Raw genomic sequence first — 13,867 nt, forward strand, 5'->3', positions numbered from 1 at the left:
CACGCCTCCCCCCCCCCCCCCCTCACCTGTAGTGCGATCGCCTGCACCAGGAGCGCAGGCACATTAGTGTCTGCGTTCCGGTCCAGTGTGTTCTGCAAAAAGAGTGCCCCTGAACTCAGGGAGCTAGCTGGATTGCGTTTCAGTGCGTTCCAGAGGCAGAATGCACTGGAATGCAGACTTTATGGTGTGAGCCAGCCCTAAAGCTGAAATCCAGGCAAACAGCTGAAAGTGCACAGAAGAAATTAGCTGTTCTACCTGTCAAGGGAGTTGAATTTCTGTCCACCCAGTCCTCATATTTACATAGCTTTGCCACACAGCACAGAGAAGGGGTCTGCCAGGAAAGGGGACCTGATCTTTTTCTGTTGCAGTTTTACTTTCACTTAAACCTCATTCACACGTCAGTGCGGCGTGCATGTCTGTAAACTGGCCAATCCTGGTAGGGACAGGTGCTGCATGTAATTGCACACAGCAGGTTGTTCTTCCCTATGGGAGGATGCGGCTGTACGCTGTCATCCAGGGTGTCCGCACTTGGAAGCAGATAGTGTGCTTTTTTAGATGCTGATTTTTTTTATATGGTGTTCCAGTCCTCAACCATTGTGATGATTTATGTTAGCACTGGCTGAAAGAGAAGGGGCCATGAGTGATGGTGCTTATGGTGGCAGCAGCAGGGCCATGTAGTAGTATCAGGCCCCCAACTGCTATAGCATCCAGGCGTTTTCTTACACATGTAAAGCCAACCTTTGGCTTTACATTGGGACAGGTTGCAGAAGGTACCACGTTATCTGCTGCACTATTCCCACCATGTATCCTGGGCTCTGCTGCCGCTCCTTCATTCACTGATTTTCCTTGCACTGAATGAAGCTGGAGGCAGGAAACCTTTCCTAACTTTGGGTTTTGGAGCGATCATTATCCGGGCATAGTGAAATGTGTGTGGAATCTTACTAGATCAGCTTAATTGATGCACAGAGGTGACATTAGGGGCCCAATGGACCCCTAATGCCTCTTTAAAGAGAACCTGTCACCATGAATGTGATATTACATAGGGGACTTAAATAAAATAAACAAAACAGCGCACAGCTGTAGCCAAGAAGGATCCTGACAATAGTAAGGATCCACAATGGCTGCATAATTTACAGCTGGCTCTGCCTCTCTGAGTGTGGCTGAGAGCCAGAGCCAGCCGAGCCCACCTTCACCCCTGTTTGTTTCTCCAGCCAGTGCTGCAGAAATAGAGAGGGGAGGCTTGAATCCTCTGCTGAAAGCAGAGACAAAGAGCTGGCTGATCAGCAGTCATGTGACTGGTCAGCTCTTGGCCTTAGAGCCGGCGTGCGATAGCAGCAGTGTCCACACCAGTTCTAAGTATTGGGGAGATTATGTTTTACTCTCCCCATAGTTTTCCTTTAATTTATGATAAGAGCATTGAGATTAAGCCTAACAATATCTAAATATCATTATTTATCAATATATTTATGAAAGAATATTTACGGAACATGTATTATAAAACAGACAAGAACAGAAACCGATTTAAAAGTGAAAAGTACTTAGCAAAGCTCACCTTGCCTTTGGTTCCATGCAGAGTAAGTCTTATCCGGTATATCAGAGTCACTGACTTTAACAAATTACTCTTAGTGATCCTTTATAGTTTCAATGGTAAAAGAGAGGTACTGAACTGCATATGCAGCCATTTTTTTGGTTCCTGAAGAGGGACATAACACAACCAATCAAAGGATCTGAGGGTTGTGCTGAATGGGCTGGAGAGTGTTTTTTGATACTTGGCAGACCCGTCCTTAAAGTGACACTAAATTCAAGAGTTAAAATCATAAAAAATGAGTTCAAGTACCTTAGCTATTAACAGAAATGTATCTTACTTCAGTATCACTCATACTGAAGATCTTTAAATCATCTCTGAATTGGTGCTGACACTGTCTTTCCTTCTTTAGGGTGGCTACTTTTGTTCCCCATGGTCCCTGTGTGTGTTGTAAAGTAGCCACCTCTCCAAGCTCACTCCCATGATGGACTACAATCTTAAAACAACTTAGTAAACTAAACATGAGATTGTAGTCCACCATGGGAATGAGCTTGTAGCAGTGGCTACTTTATAACACACAAAGGGACCCTGAGAAAGAAAAGTAGCCACCCTCCAGAAGGACAGTGTCAGCACCAATTCAGAATAGTTAACCTACATGAATGTGTGTCAGGTCAGTGCTCATGCCACAGCTCCGGATCGGGTTATTGCGCGGAAATACACACGAGGAAGGCGCCATGGGGTTAATACAGCACACATCCATGTGCAATAGATGCGTCTCCATACGCCGCGGCGCAAACTACGCAAGTACGTCCATTGCGGACAGTGGCGCCAAAACGGGCTATTTAAGAAAACCTGGTGGACACCCTCCCTGCTGAGTGATCTTCAGCTTTATATCTGATAAACCTGATCCTGCTCCTGACCTGTGTTGTGACCTGGCTTGCTTATTGACCATTCTTCTGGATCCTGCTTCTGTACGGCACTGTCTTCCCGCTGCTGACCTGGCCTGTCCCCCTGACGTCTCTAGTGCCTTCTGATTCTGTGCCTCATCTGTCTGCCAGTTGCCGAACCAGTCTGTCTCCACTCTGGATCTGCTGGGATACTGTCCTCCTCTGCTGGCTCCACACCCATTGGTCTGCTGTTTCATCACCCAGGGGCCAACGCCGCCCATCCGGATACCAGCAGCAACACTCCTGGCACTCGTGCTGCTCCCAGCCTGTATACCATCTGTTCCCCCTCCAGAGATTCGTCAACGGGAGCCTCAATGGAGGCCCTCCTCGTCAATTCAGGCTCATACCAAGGTATGTGACAATGTGTTTTTAAGATTTAAATCTTGAGTTTAACGTCACTATAACGCCAACTTTGATAAATATATCTATATTTCCAGATGACAAGGTTTCACAATCCGACAACCAACATATTATTAGACACATATGATATAAATCTGATGCATATATCTAATCTGTCGCATTAGGCAGCTGGATCTTGTAATATAGGAGTGCTTGGTGACAGAATGTTATTACTTATAGTAGCCACGTTTTATGAAAGTAACTTCATTACACCTTGAATTATGAAATATGAACCAGAGCTGAGGACTTGAGACGTACTAAAGTTCAGTCTCAGTTCAAATAATTTTTTCTTTTATTATTACATTTAATATTTTGTAAAAGGAGATACATTCCTTGGGAGTAAATTGATGTAAGTGATACTGTGTTGTATAGTCAATACTACCGTGTAAATGATACATCTGAAATATATAGCATGTTACAAATGTTACATTTATTTTATTCTATGATATAATATCTACAGATTTATTTTGCACAGTTCCTGATGAAGTGGATCAATTAATCGGGGAAGTGTGTTTGTATCTCAGCTGGGCCCCATCATTAAAATCAGCTTGCAATACTGGATCAGCCCACCTTTTAATTATTGTAAAGTGCTGATGGATGAGAAATTATGAGCACAATGCAGAAACTATAGTAGCTGAATATTTCCAGTTTATCATAACTGCCTAACAAAGCTCTAATTTTCTTCAATTAATTTATCTTCTTTTAAATATATTACATTTAATTTAATAAATGTTTTATACATCAATGACTCTCTGTAATACATTTCTGTAGCACCTGAAAAGTTCCAGCATTTAGGGCCGGTTCCCACTAGCCTATCCACTAAACTGGAACATTTTAGCAGGTGGGTTAGTGTGTTGTGACAGCTCCGGCAGTGTCCAGTTTACAACACATTGCCAAAGCTTTCACTGTTTACATTTTTTTTTTAACTTTATTTGGAGTTTTTAAACTACACACTCCATTCAGGTCCAGTGCACTGTACAAAATGTGTTGCAGCACATCGCAACGCAGATCACAACTGTCTTGTGGTTTGAATGGGGCAAATAGCATACCAATGTTTTGTATGTACCCTACTGGTGACTGGTGGTCAGTTGCTGAAAAACACCAGTCACTGCATCTACTGTGAACAGGCCCTCAATAGTTCTCAATATTGTTATTAATAAACATAGGAATCTGTGTGTGACTTCTTTGGCCAGCCCTAATTTATAGTGATGCAATCAGTTGAAATTTAACCAATTATAGATTGTTTAAGAACGGTTTATAACAGTCATTTAGGAGGTTTAGGAGGTTTAATGGAGGTTTACAACATCTTCTTTTGTTCTAGCTTGACTGTTTTAGCATTGTCATTGTGTTTCAAACTGAACTGTTTTCATTTCCCAGTGTCAACCTCTCTGCAGCTTAGCACTAACATGAGATTTAAATATCTGTTCTGTTGCCAACTTGTGCATTTTGGGGGAAATGAGGGTGGCACTGTGTGCAATATGACTTTCCCATTCTCTCCATAAGGTTTGGGGTCCCTCAGACCTCATTATCATGTCAGGTTACATCTCCCTTTTGGCTTAGGAACACAATGCAGGTCTACAGAAAGAGTTTGACTCTGTGGCCATTAAAAGTCAAATCAATTCCTGGCCTACTTCCAGATTTCTACTAAGACAAGGAAAATGCAGATGAAGTTCATGATGCTGATGACAATAAAGAATGATAACGAATACGGAATGCCTGATGATGTTGATTAAAATAGTGATGGGGATGTTGATGATAATAGCTTTGTTGGCCAGCTCATCTGTGATTAAGTGAACACAGACCCTATCCAAGCAAGAAACAATTAATTCTCCTTATAGGAATATGTTGTTTCTTCTAGCATATACCATACAACAGACATCATGTCATTATTTGTCAAAAACATATGACCCTTCGTTCTGTTTATTCAATGTGCATAATACAATAAAACAAATGCAATTTCCTTCCATTATGACTGTAATACATAATGGGAACATTCATTACACTACTGTGCGTTTCACGCTCACTTAATTTCACTGCTATAACCTTTCCATGAAATTGAAAGGTAAAGTAAAGGCTGGGTGTGTTTACAACAGGCATGTAACATAAATATATGTAAGAAACATTTTAAGAGGTTTCTTGACCCAGATAACTGCAATGCACCAGTCCTCTGAACAGAATCTACAAAGTAATGAGGATGCCGAAACAACATACTTTCTAGGTAGTAATTGAGGATTTGCCAACCTCTTACTGCCATTTGTGATTGGTTGTTTAAGATAATCAGCAGCCTCAGTGTCCTATAGGGCATTGCAGGGGAGAAGGAGGGGGGTGCAGTCATAACCTAGGTTAACGCTTAATGTATGAAAGATGGTCTGGGCTTTGGGGCTCCAGAGGTATGTGCTGGTGGTGCCCGCCTTTCTTCCACGGGGCCAATTTATATACTGACACTCAGGTGCTGATTTATAAATCTTCTGTCCAGCCATACACTGGGTGAATGCTGTTTGCATAGCATTCCCACCACTACATGGAGCCAAGGACTATGGGAATTTATATATGCTGTGCGCTGGGCAGAAGATCTATATATCGACCCTTTAATGATAGGAGTACTTTAGCCATTTCAGGACCAGAGGTCATTAAAATCTTGATGCTCAGAATAAATGTAGCAGCATTAGTATACATCATTTAACTTGACTATCGCTCTATAATTAATTTGCTTGTCTAAATTATTTTTTTAAGTTTTTAAGGACATATAGTGCTTTTTTTTACTAATGTTTTATTATAACCTGACAACTAGACAAAAAAGTAAAAAAAAAACTGCATCTTTAGTTATTTTACTATTAAACAATATTTTGTAAATGCTTTATTTATTATTATCTTTTTACTCAGTATATTGCTATGTGACAGGTGCAGCCTGCTGGCTTTCGCTGTGCCTCTCTCTGTATAATGTACAGTGACAGCTGAAGCTGCAAGGTTTGTTTGTAAACAAACCTCATGTGATCACCATGATTGGCTTTTATGGTGATCACATTATTGGAAAATTTACAGATTGATTTCTGATAGTTAGTTTAGGGTAGTTGGTGACAGTGTAGTCTTAGAACTAGAAGCACACAACTGTAAGCTTCTAGCTCTACAACTGGATGCAGATTAACATTTTTCCAGCACTGGGTAAACTGGTTGGCAATAGTTTAAAGGAAACTTGTGCAAAAGAAATGATTGTCATTGTAAAAAAAATGCTAGTTTCCTGCCTATGGGCCCTGCAATGTACTTGATGATGTCAGAGAGCCTCTGACCTCCGGGGCCTTGCAGCCAGAGGGAGTCTGTGGGAGCAGGGATCAGGTAAGTAAAAGCCCCTTTTCCATGTATACTAGACATGATTGTGGATGTAACCCTTGCAGTAAGGGGACAGTTCCACTGCAAAAGGAGATTTGTGTTTTTACCGAAGTTTAACTTTCAAAATAATCGAACTTTAAAATTAAGGAAGTGATTGCATGATAACAAGACCACAAGCACTGCTCAGCAACAGTTGCCTACATACTTACCAGAGTACTTATTTACTTTAACCACTTGCTGACCGGGGTGTTTAGACCCCCTTCCTGACCAGGCCATTTTTCACTATTCAGCGCTGCGATACTGTGACTGACATTTATTCCGTCATTCAACGTTGTACTGAAATGAATTTTATACCATTTTTTTGGGACAGATAGATCTTTCTTTTGGTGCTATTTAATCACCACTACAGGTTTTTTTTTTTTACTGTATAATAAAAAAAGTACCGAAAATTTTGAAAAAAACCTGTTCTCCCTACGTTATGTTATAAAACATTTATTATTACCCAATTTTTTGGTAAAATATAAAAGATGGGGTCACGTCGGGTAAATAGACACCAAACATGTCAAGCTTTAAAATTGCGTCACCCGTTATCGCAAAAACTACCATACTCAAAATTGACCATAGCCGACGCTTAAAAGCTTTTACCGCTCATCAGTTTAGTGTTATCAGTGATTGATGACCCTAGAATTATTGCTCTCATTCCGACGTTCACAGCGATATGTAACATGTGCGGTGCAATGGATGTAATCGGCGTTGTCGCACGTAGGCGGGCTTGACGCATGTTTGCGTGTGCGCGTGGGGGGGGGGACTTTGATTTTTTTATGGCTTTGATATGTGATTTTTTATTTTTTTTGTAACACATTTTTTTAAACCTTTTTTTTCCACTGAACTTTATTGCTATCACATAGGGAGCAAGCAAGCTCCCTATGTGATAGCCAATTTGCAGTGACAGGTCCTCTTTATGGAGACCCCTAATGTTACCTAGGGACCCCAGAGAAGCTGATGAAGCAGAGACCTGCTTCACCAGCTTCTCTCCGGTTTCTGTACCGGAGAGTGACACTGAATGCAGGAAGTGATATAATACACATCACTGCCTGCATTCAGAAGAGGAGAGGAGATCAAACGGCTGTTTACATTTAAAGCCGGTTTCTTGCTCTAAAGACGCCCACCCGCCCTCAAGAAGCCGCTGTCCGGCCGTTTAATTACAATGACCGGACAGCAGGTAGTTAAGAACAAACTTAAAAAATGTGTACTGCAATTGATCAGACTATACTGATAAATATCATAAAACAAACATATGATTGCTGCCTATAAATGCATTGGTTGATCCATATCAGTCTCATGCCATGATTACTGCTGATGCCTAACCCGACAATAAACATTTGAAATAGTCAGACCGGTATACATAATAAAACCACCAAAGACAAGGGCATCAGGGGATGGTACACTAATGTGACAATGTGGATCAGGCAAGCATTGTGTCTGTTGCTACAAAGAGGGACAAAGGTCAAGATGATTGACACTGGCACATGTTGCTAAAAGAGGCTAAGGACAGTTTTATAAACTGCCCAATCAAATGTTTTCACGGATAACAAATAGCCGTGATGTTGGTGGCTCTTATAGCCATTGGCTTGTTGCACGATACAGCCAAATGTGAATGGATCGGGCAATTAAAGTGAAAAGGTGAAGAGTTGGTTTCTTCTGACCCTTAAATAATTTAATCACAGCTAGTAAAACTTACACTAGAACTAGCCCTAACCTTAGTCCTAGCCTCAGAAATAAGAAATAAAAAAGCCAGTGACTGCCTTTTCAAAAGCAAGGGTTATGCTCACTGTATCATTAATGCTGCTAGGTGATCAAGACTGTTTAGTGAGTAGGGTACTAATGCACAAGGATGAACTCTGCAAAGCAACCACAAGCACACTTTTAAAAAGGAAATTGAGGAGAATATGCAATGTTGATTTAAACAGGACTTGGGAAGAAAATAGTAAAGAAGATGTGACTATTACTGCAGCGCCTCTGGTATCTGAACTCCTGCATACAGAGAAGCTGCAGACTTCATACGCTCATACGCACCCAAATGCTCCTGATGCCTATCCCGATACCGGAACTTCCAGTATCAGGAAGCCGTCACCAGGGAGCATGGAGCTGGCTTCCTGGCCAATCAGGAAGCTGGGCGGCATGTAATATCTTGTCGCCCAGCTTCCTGATTGGTCAGGAAGCTGGCCAATCAGGAGGCCGGGTGGCGAGTCATTACCCACCCCCCCTAGCATCCTGATTGGCCAGAATGCCGACTCCATGCTTCCTAGTCACCTGGTGACTAGTGAGCATGGAGACGGCTTCCTGGCTAATCAGGAAGCCGGGCGGCGTATAAGTCATTATACGGCGCCCAACTTTTTTATTGGGACTTCCGGTATCGGTATCCAGTGTTGGTGAGTATTGGAAAAAAATATCAGTACTCGTACTTGGTACTGAAAAACTGGTATAGGAGCATGCCTAGTAAAATCCCTCAATTTCTTCACCAACACTTAAACAAAATATGAATGCAGACTTAGAACAGACAAACACTTGTTGAAGCTTCCAGAAGCCCTTTGTTTACAATGGCTTCCACTTAGCTGGTTGAGTGCAGTACTGTGCCTGTGCTGGTGTGCTTCTGAGACCTCTATGGATTGCCCCTGCATTAGATCACTGCTAATTTACAGAGGGCACAATCACAGGATTGCGCTCATCCGGCTCAGTGGGGGCCAAGATAAACAAAGCCAACGTGAGTGGTTAGAAGCAGTATTGGGGGGAAGAAGGATAGGGAAATTGCATAATACTCTATTATAATTTAGTTCCAGGTTAAGCATGGACTAGTTTCAAAACCCCAAAATGACATTGCATCATCCCAGAATCCATCGGTTAAGCCAAATGGAATACCTGATGCCTGCCAGTAAAGCATGTCACTCCAGAGTATGAAAGTCTCAAAATCCAAGTCAGCCACACAGATAACATCATATTGACATGACATCACTTGTGTAAAATAGATATTATGAATCTAGTATACATGATATGCTATGTTCCACTCTATGGTAATTATACATTGCACATGTCTCGCCCAGTTGTTATACAATGTTTCTCAGATGTGCTTCATTAAATGTTTCTAATTAGTCACAATATAAATACTCTCCCCACTTAGACCCCCTCCATCTCTATGACTAAGCCCGTGTTGGGTGAAACACGTTGGAGAGGGGCAGACTGTTGGTGGGACTTCAATAAAGTTGATTTTACATAAGTGGCGTCATTGGTGAGGCTGAAGTGGACTAAAAAGAAAGTACAAATAAAAAGATAGTGAACAAGTGTAAGATGGTACCTGTAAGATCATCATTAAGACTTCCGGTTCCGGCGCCGGATGGACTAGACGGTGAATACAGGAGCTCCGTCCCCGCCACATCCAGACCGCAACTCCCGCACCTGAACCGAAACATAACGAGCGCCCCAATCGTCTGACGTGTCCCACTGGCCATGGACAAGTTCGTGGCTCGATCACAGCCGGTCCGCCGGAACATCGCTGTTCCCTCCAGCCCGGCGGCCCCACAGCAGGAGGCCGCGGCCATGGAAGACACAGACGCCGATGACGTCACACCGCTGGGTGAGTCTGCTGATGCATCTCCCCATGCCCCCCTGGATTACCAACAGCTGGCAGCCACTGTTGCCTCACATCTAAGGGTAGATATCAGCTCCATCATTGTGGACACTCTGAAACTGCACATGGGGCCTATAACAGCAGCCCTGGAAGCACATGCATCTAGGATGCAGACCCTGGAGTCACGTGTCAGTGATATGGAGGATCAGGCCTCAGGTACAGTCAGATCCCTCTCTGAGGATAGAAAAACGTTACAATATCTACAGGAAAAGGTTGACGACCTTGAAAACAGATCGCGTAGAAATAATATTAGGATCATAGGGATCCCTGAATCTATTCCGCCTACTGATCTCCAGCGTTACTGTGCCTCTACATTACCACAAGCTATGGGCCTCGCATCCACCTGTGCAGTGGAAAGGGCACACAGAATAGGCCCCCCCAAAGATCAGGAACGACCCAGGCCGGTCATTGTCAGATACCTTGATTACTCAGATAAACACCACATCCTGCAAACCTACAGGAGGCAGCGCCAGTTGATAGTGGACGGCCATAAATTACTGCTCTTTGCGGATTATTCCGCGGAGCTGTCTAAACAACGCAGCTCCTTCCATGAGGTCTGTCAGACCATGGTACATAAGCGTATTAAGTTTATCCTGGCATACCCAGCTGTGTTGCGCATATCCGACCCTGATGGCAACCAACACCGCTTTACGTCTGCGGCTCAAGCCCAAGGCTATGTAGACCGCCATCTGTCCAACTATACTGCTCGATTGGAATCACCTCTCAAGAGCCCGCCGCGAAAAAAGAAGGCCTGAATCTGTGGCAACACAGTCCTCCAGCTCTTCATGAGGGATTTAACGCAAGAGGCGCTCACAATACACAGCCTGATCGCAAGGGTATGTGAATATCGGGAGTTCATGGATCAATGACTGACCTGTTTCATTACGGTTCCTGTTATAATTTTTACAAAGTCATGTTACGAGACTTTTATGTTCCATAGTGGCGGGACGCGGCACCCGGATGTAGCCACCCCATGTACACCGTGGCCGTAGAGGCATGCATAGCGGCTAGGACTGCGTACCTGAAATATAGGCAAGACCCCTCCCCTCGAGCCAGATCCGACTGGGTACAGGCTAAACAAACGTGCGATCACAGTTTACCTGCATTGTTACCATTTATTCTATCAATAAAAACTAACATGCTGAAAAAAAAAAAAGGTCATCATTAAGCCAATTAAAAGTACATAATGGTTACACATACACACTTTATCTCATTAAATTCATTAAAAATACCTAACGATCACTGACATGTCTGAACCAATAAATATCTTGTATATGCTGCTATGGTCGTATTGCTTTTTTACTGGTCCAGCATCTCTGGTATATCTTTGGGGGATTGTAAGTTTGCTTGGACCCTTATACAGATGTTTGGGAGATGAATTCCCTCAATCAAATTAATAATTTACATAGAACTAAAGCCAAAGAAAATTTTCAGCACAACACACAAAAAGACAACGTGTATGGGAGCCTTAGCAAGGAGGTTAAAATATATTTATAGAGCATTGTTTATGCATTGTTTATGCAGTTTATGCAGGTTTTTCCCTATTTGAGCTAGCTATAAATAGGAGCAGGGGATAAGGGAAGAATCAGCTCATGCAGAAATCAACTCGTGATCTCTGCTCACATGTCAAACACATTCATCCTTGGTGTCAGCTACAGTGAACTTTCACACTTTACACTGTACATAGAAATATGTGTCATACATGTGATACGATATTTACATGGAAGAAGATGACACAAGGTGAAACCTAAATTACTATATTAGTGAGTTTCCTCTAATAAAGACCTGCACACAAGCCAGTTCTATAATGCAATACAACTTTACTAATTTTTTAGGAACCGTTCAAACTGATATACTTTATGTCCAAAGTGTGCTGACGCAATTTAGTAGACATATGAAAAGTCCATCCCCCCACAATGGTCCTTCACGCTATGAGGATTTTGTGCACTGAAGGAGCATGAACAAAGCTTTTTACATAAATTTTGATTAGACCTATTTACATTACCACACCGGGTCAATGCACAACAAGTGAAAATATTGTGCATGACATTTTTCCTCTGCTGGCTCACGTTTTCTATAATGGTCAATTGAAGAGGGCCCTTAAAATGCATACAAAATGTGCCAACCATCTGTCACAACATGTCATATAAGAAATACAAGGCTTGTCATAGCTGACCTTGTAAAAATGCTAGTTGTCTGCCTCTGGATTCAATATTTTCATTAACCTGGCATAAATATTATAAGCAGGAGTTCAGAACAGTGAATTTTGTAGAGGTTAATGGCAGCAGAGGTGTCCCGAGGCTGGGTGTCACCCGGAACGGAGACCGGGTGACACCACTCTGTGACGGCATCGCGCATGCCCGTGACGTTGCCACGCAGGTGCGCAATGACATCATTGCGGACGTCTTATTGACGCCTGCCGGCGGACATCTTGGTGATGGACGCAGGCAGAGATAGGAGGGGACGTTCAACTGGCGGGGTGAGGCATGCTGCCGGTTCCCCTCCTCTCTCCTGACACTGCCGAGCTCTCGGTCCGTGACCGAGTGCCCGACTATTCATAGGGGGTGACACCAAAATGACTGTCAGTCATTTTGGATTCACCCCTGCAATGGTGGCACCCGGGTGCGGGCTGCACCCCCCGCACCGCCCTTGTGACGCCACTGAATGGCAGCGATGAAATTATGCATCTTGTAAAGTGTCATGTGTGTTATGAGCCCTAACTTCTATTACACTATTGATGGTCTCCATTCATTTTCCTCCTGGAGCTGGGCAAGATGCTTAAGAGATTGAAAATTGCAAACTGAAAAGTTTGAAAATTAAACATTAACTTACAAATAAATGTAAATTTTGATGACTGAAAATTTGACCTGCTGCTGAAAGGGGAAATTATAATATTTCCTCCTATCACTCCTCTGAGAGATGAGATTCAGGTGCTGAAACTAAGAATGGAGTTACTCACTAAGCTACCGAAGGCAGCCGAGTGAGTAACCGAGCCAAAGTGAAGTGAGCCGAACACCGTTCGGTTATTCACTTCAGCCCTGTTCAGCTGATTTTAGCTGTATATCGGCTAAAATCAACTGTACATCGGCTCCCTTCGGTTCAGCCGAACATGCTCAGCTGCGCCTATTTGTTTTGATTTGGCTGGCATCTTAAGCATGTGGCATGTGTCTTCTGAGGTCCCGGCCAAATGTTAAAAAATGGGCGCAGCCGGCCCTGACGTCACAGCCTTTGGCAGACCGGCTTGCATTCGGCTTGACTGAGCTGTTCGGCTGCCTTTGGCTGCTGTATGAGCTATTGTGAATAGCTCGTACAGCAGAACCCATGGTGCAATTGAACTGAAGGGCAACGTGCGGCCGAAGTGGGCCAAAAGATTAGCCGATGTTTCGCCTTAATCCTTCGGCTCCTTTGTGAATAACCCTCTTAGTTTCTGCTCCCTCCAGGAGCTGGTCAAATTTGAGACCAATGGAAATACATTTCGGTTACTGATTTTCTAGCACTAACAAATTCTGTCGAGCATTTGGAGGAAAATTAAATATGACCATCAAATGACAATGAAGCAGGAGCCACGCTGAAGGAAATGGATATTCTATTAGATTTAAATCCCAGTAGACCCTTTTATCAAACAGGCAGAATCTACATGTCTCACTTTCACCACAAATTCAAACACTAAAGTGTTATTTCATCTATTTGGGATACAGGGTGGAACCTTGCAAATTATTCCTGTTTGGCCCTGGGTCAACTGTGCATCATGAACAGGTTTAAAGCAAGAATACAGCCTTGTATATTGTAAGCTGTCTGCTGCTGGTTCTGGCTTGACAGCCATCATCAGTGTAGACCATAGAAACCATGACTTCTATGGACTAGGGGTTGGGGACCAATGGGCAAGTAATACCTGACAGTTTAAGGTAAGGTGACTGAAAATAAACCGAAAATCCAAACTTTTTAACTATCATCATGACTTGAGATATTCATTTTATTTAAAAA

General features: G+C 42.9%; 1 protein-coding gene and 1 long non-coding RNA gene across 2 annotated transcripts in view; both read right to left on the reverse strand.

The window, feature by feature from the left end:
• Positions 1 to 6,442, reverse strand: part of LOC108792574 — a 24,947-nt gene extending 18,505 nt beyond the window's left edge. The window contains exon 1 of the long non-coding RNA XR_001941577.1: positions 6,430 to 6,442. This is a non-coding gene — a long non-coding RNA (uncharacterized LOC108792574). The remainder of the gene's footprint in view (positions 1 to 6,429) is intronic.
• The window catches only part of CACNA1E (calcium voltage-gated channel subunit alpha1 E), a 280,243-nt gene that overhangs the window by 123,566 nt on the left and 142,810 nt on the right, over positions 1 to 13,867 (reverse strand). The gene's annotated exons all lie outside the window — the stretch shown is intronic.

The sequence above is a fragment of the Nanorana parkeri genome, unplaced genomic scaffold (assembly GCF_000935625.1).
Source record: "Nanorana parkeri isolate BGI_ZX_2015 unplaced genomic scaffold, ASM93562v1 scaffold660, whole genome shotgun sequence".
NCBI classification, from domain to species: Eukaryota; Metazoa; Chordata; class Amphibia; order Anura; family Dicroglossidae; genus Nanorana; species Nanorana parkeri.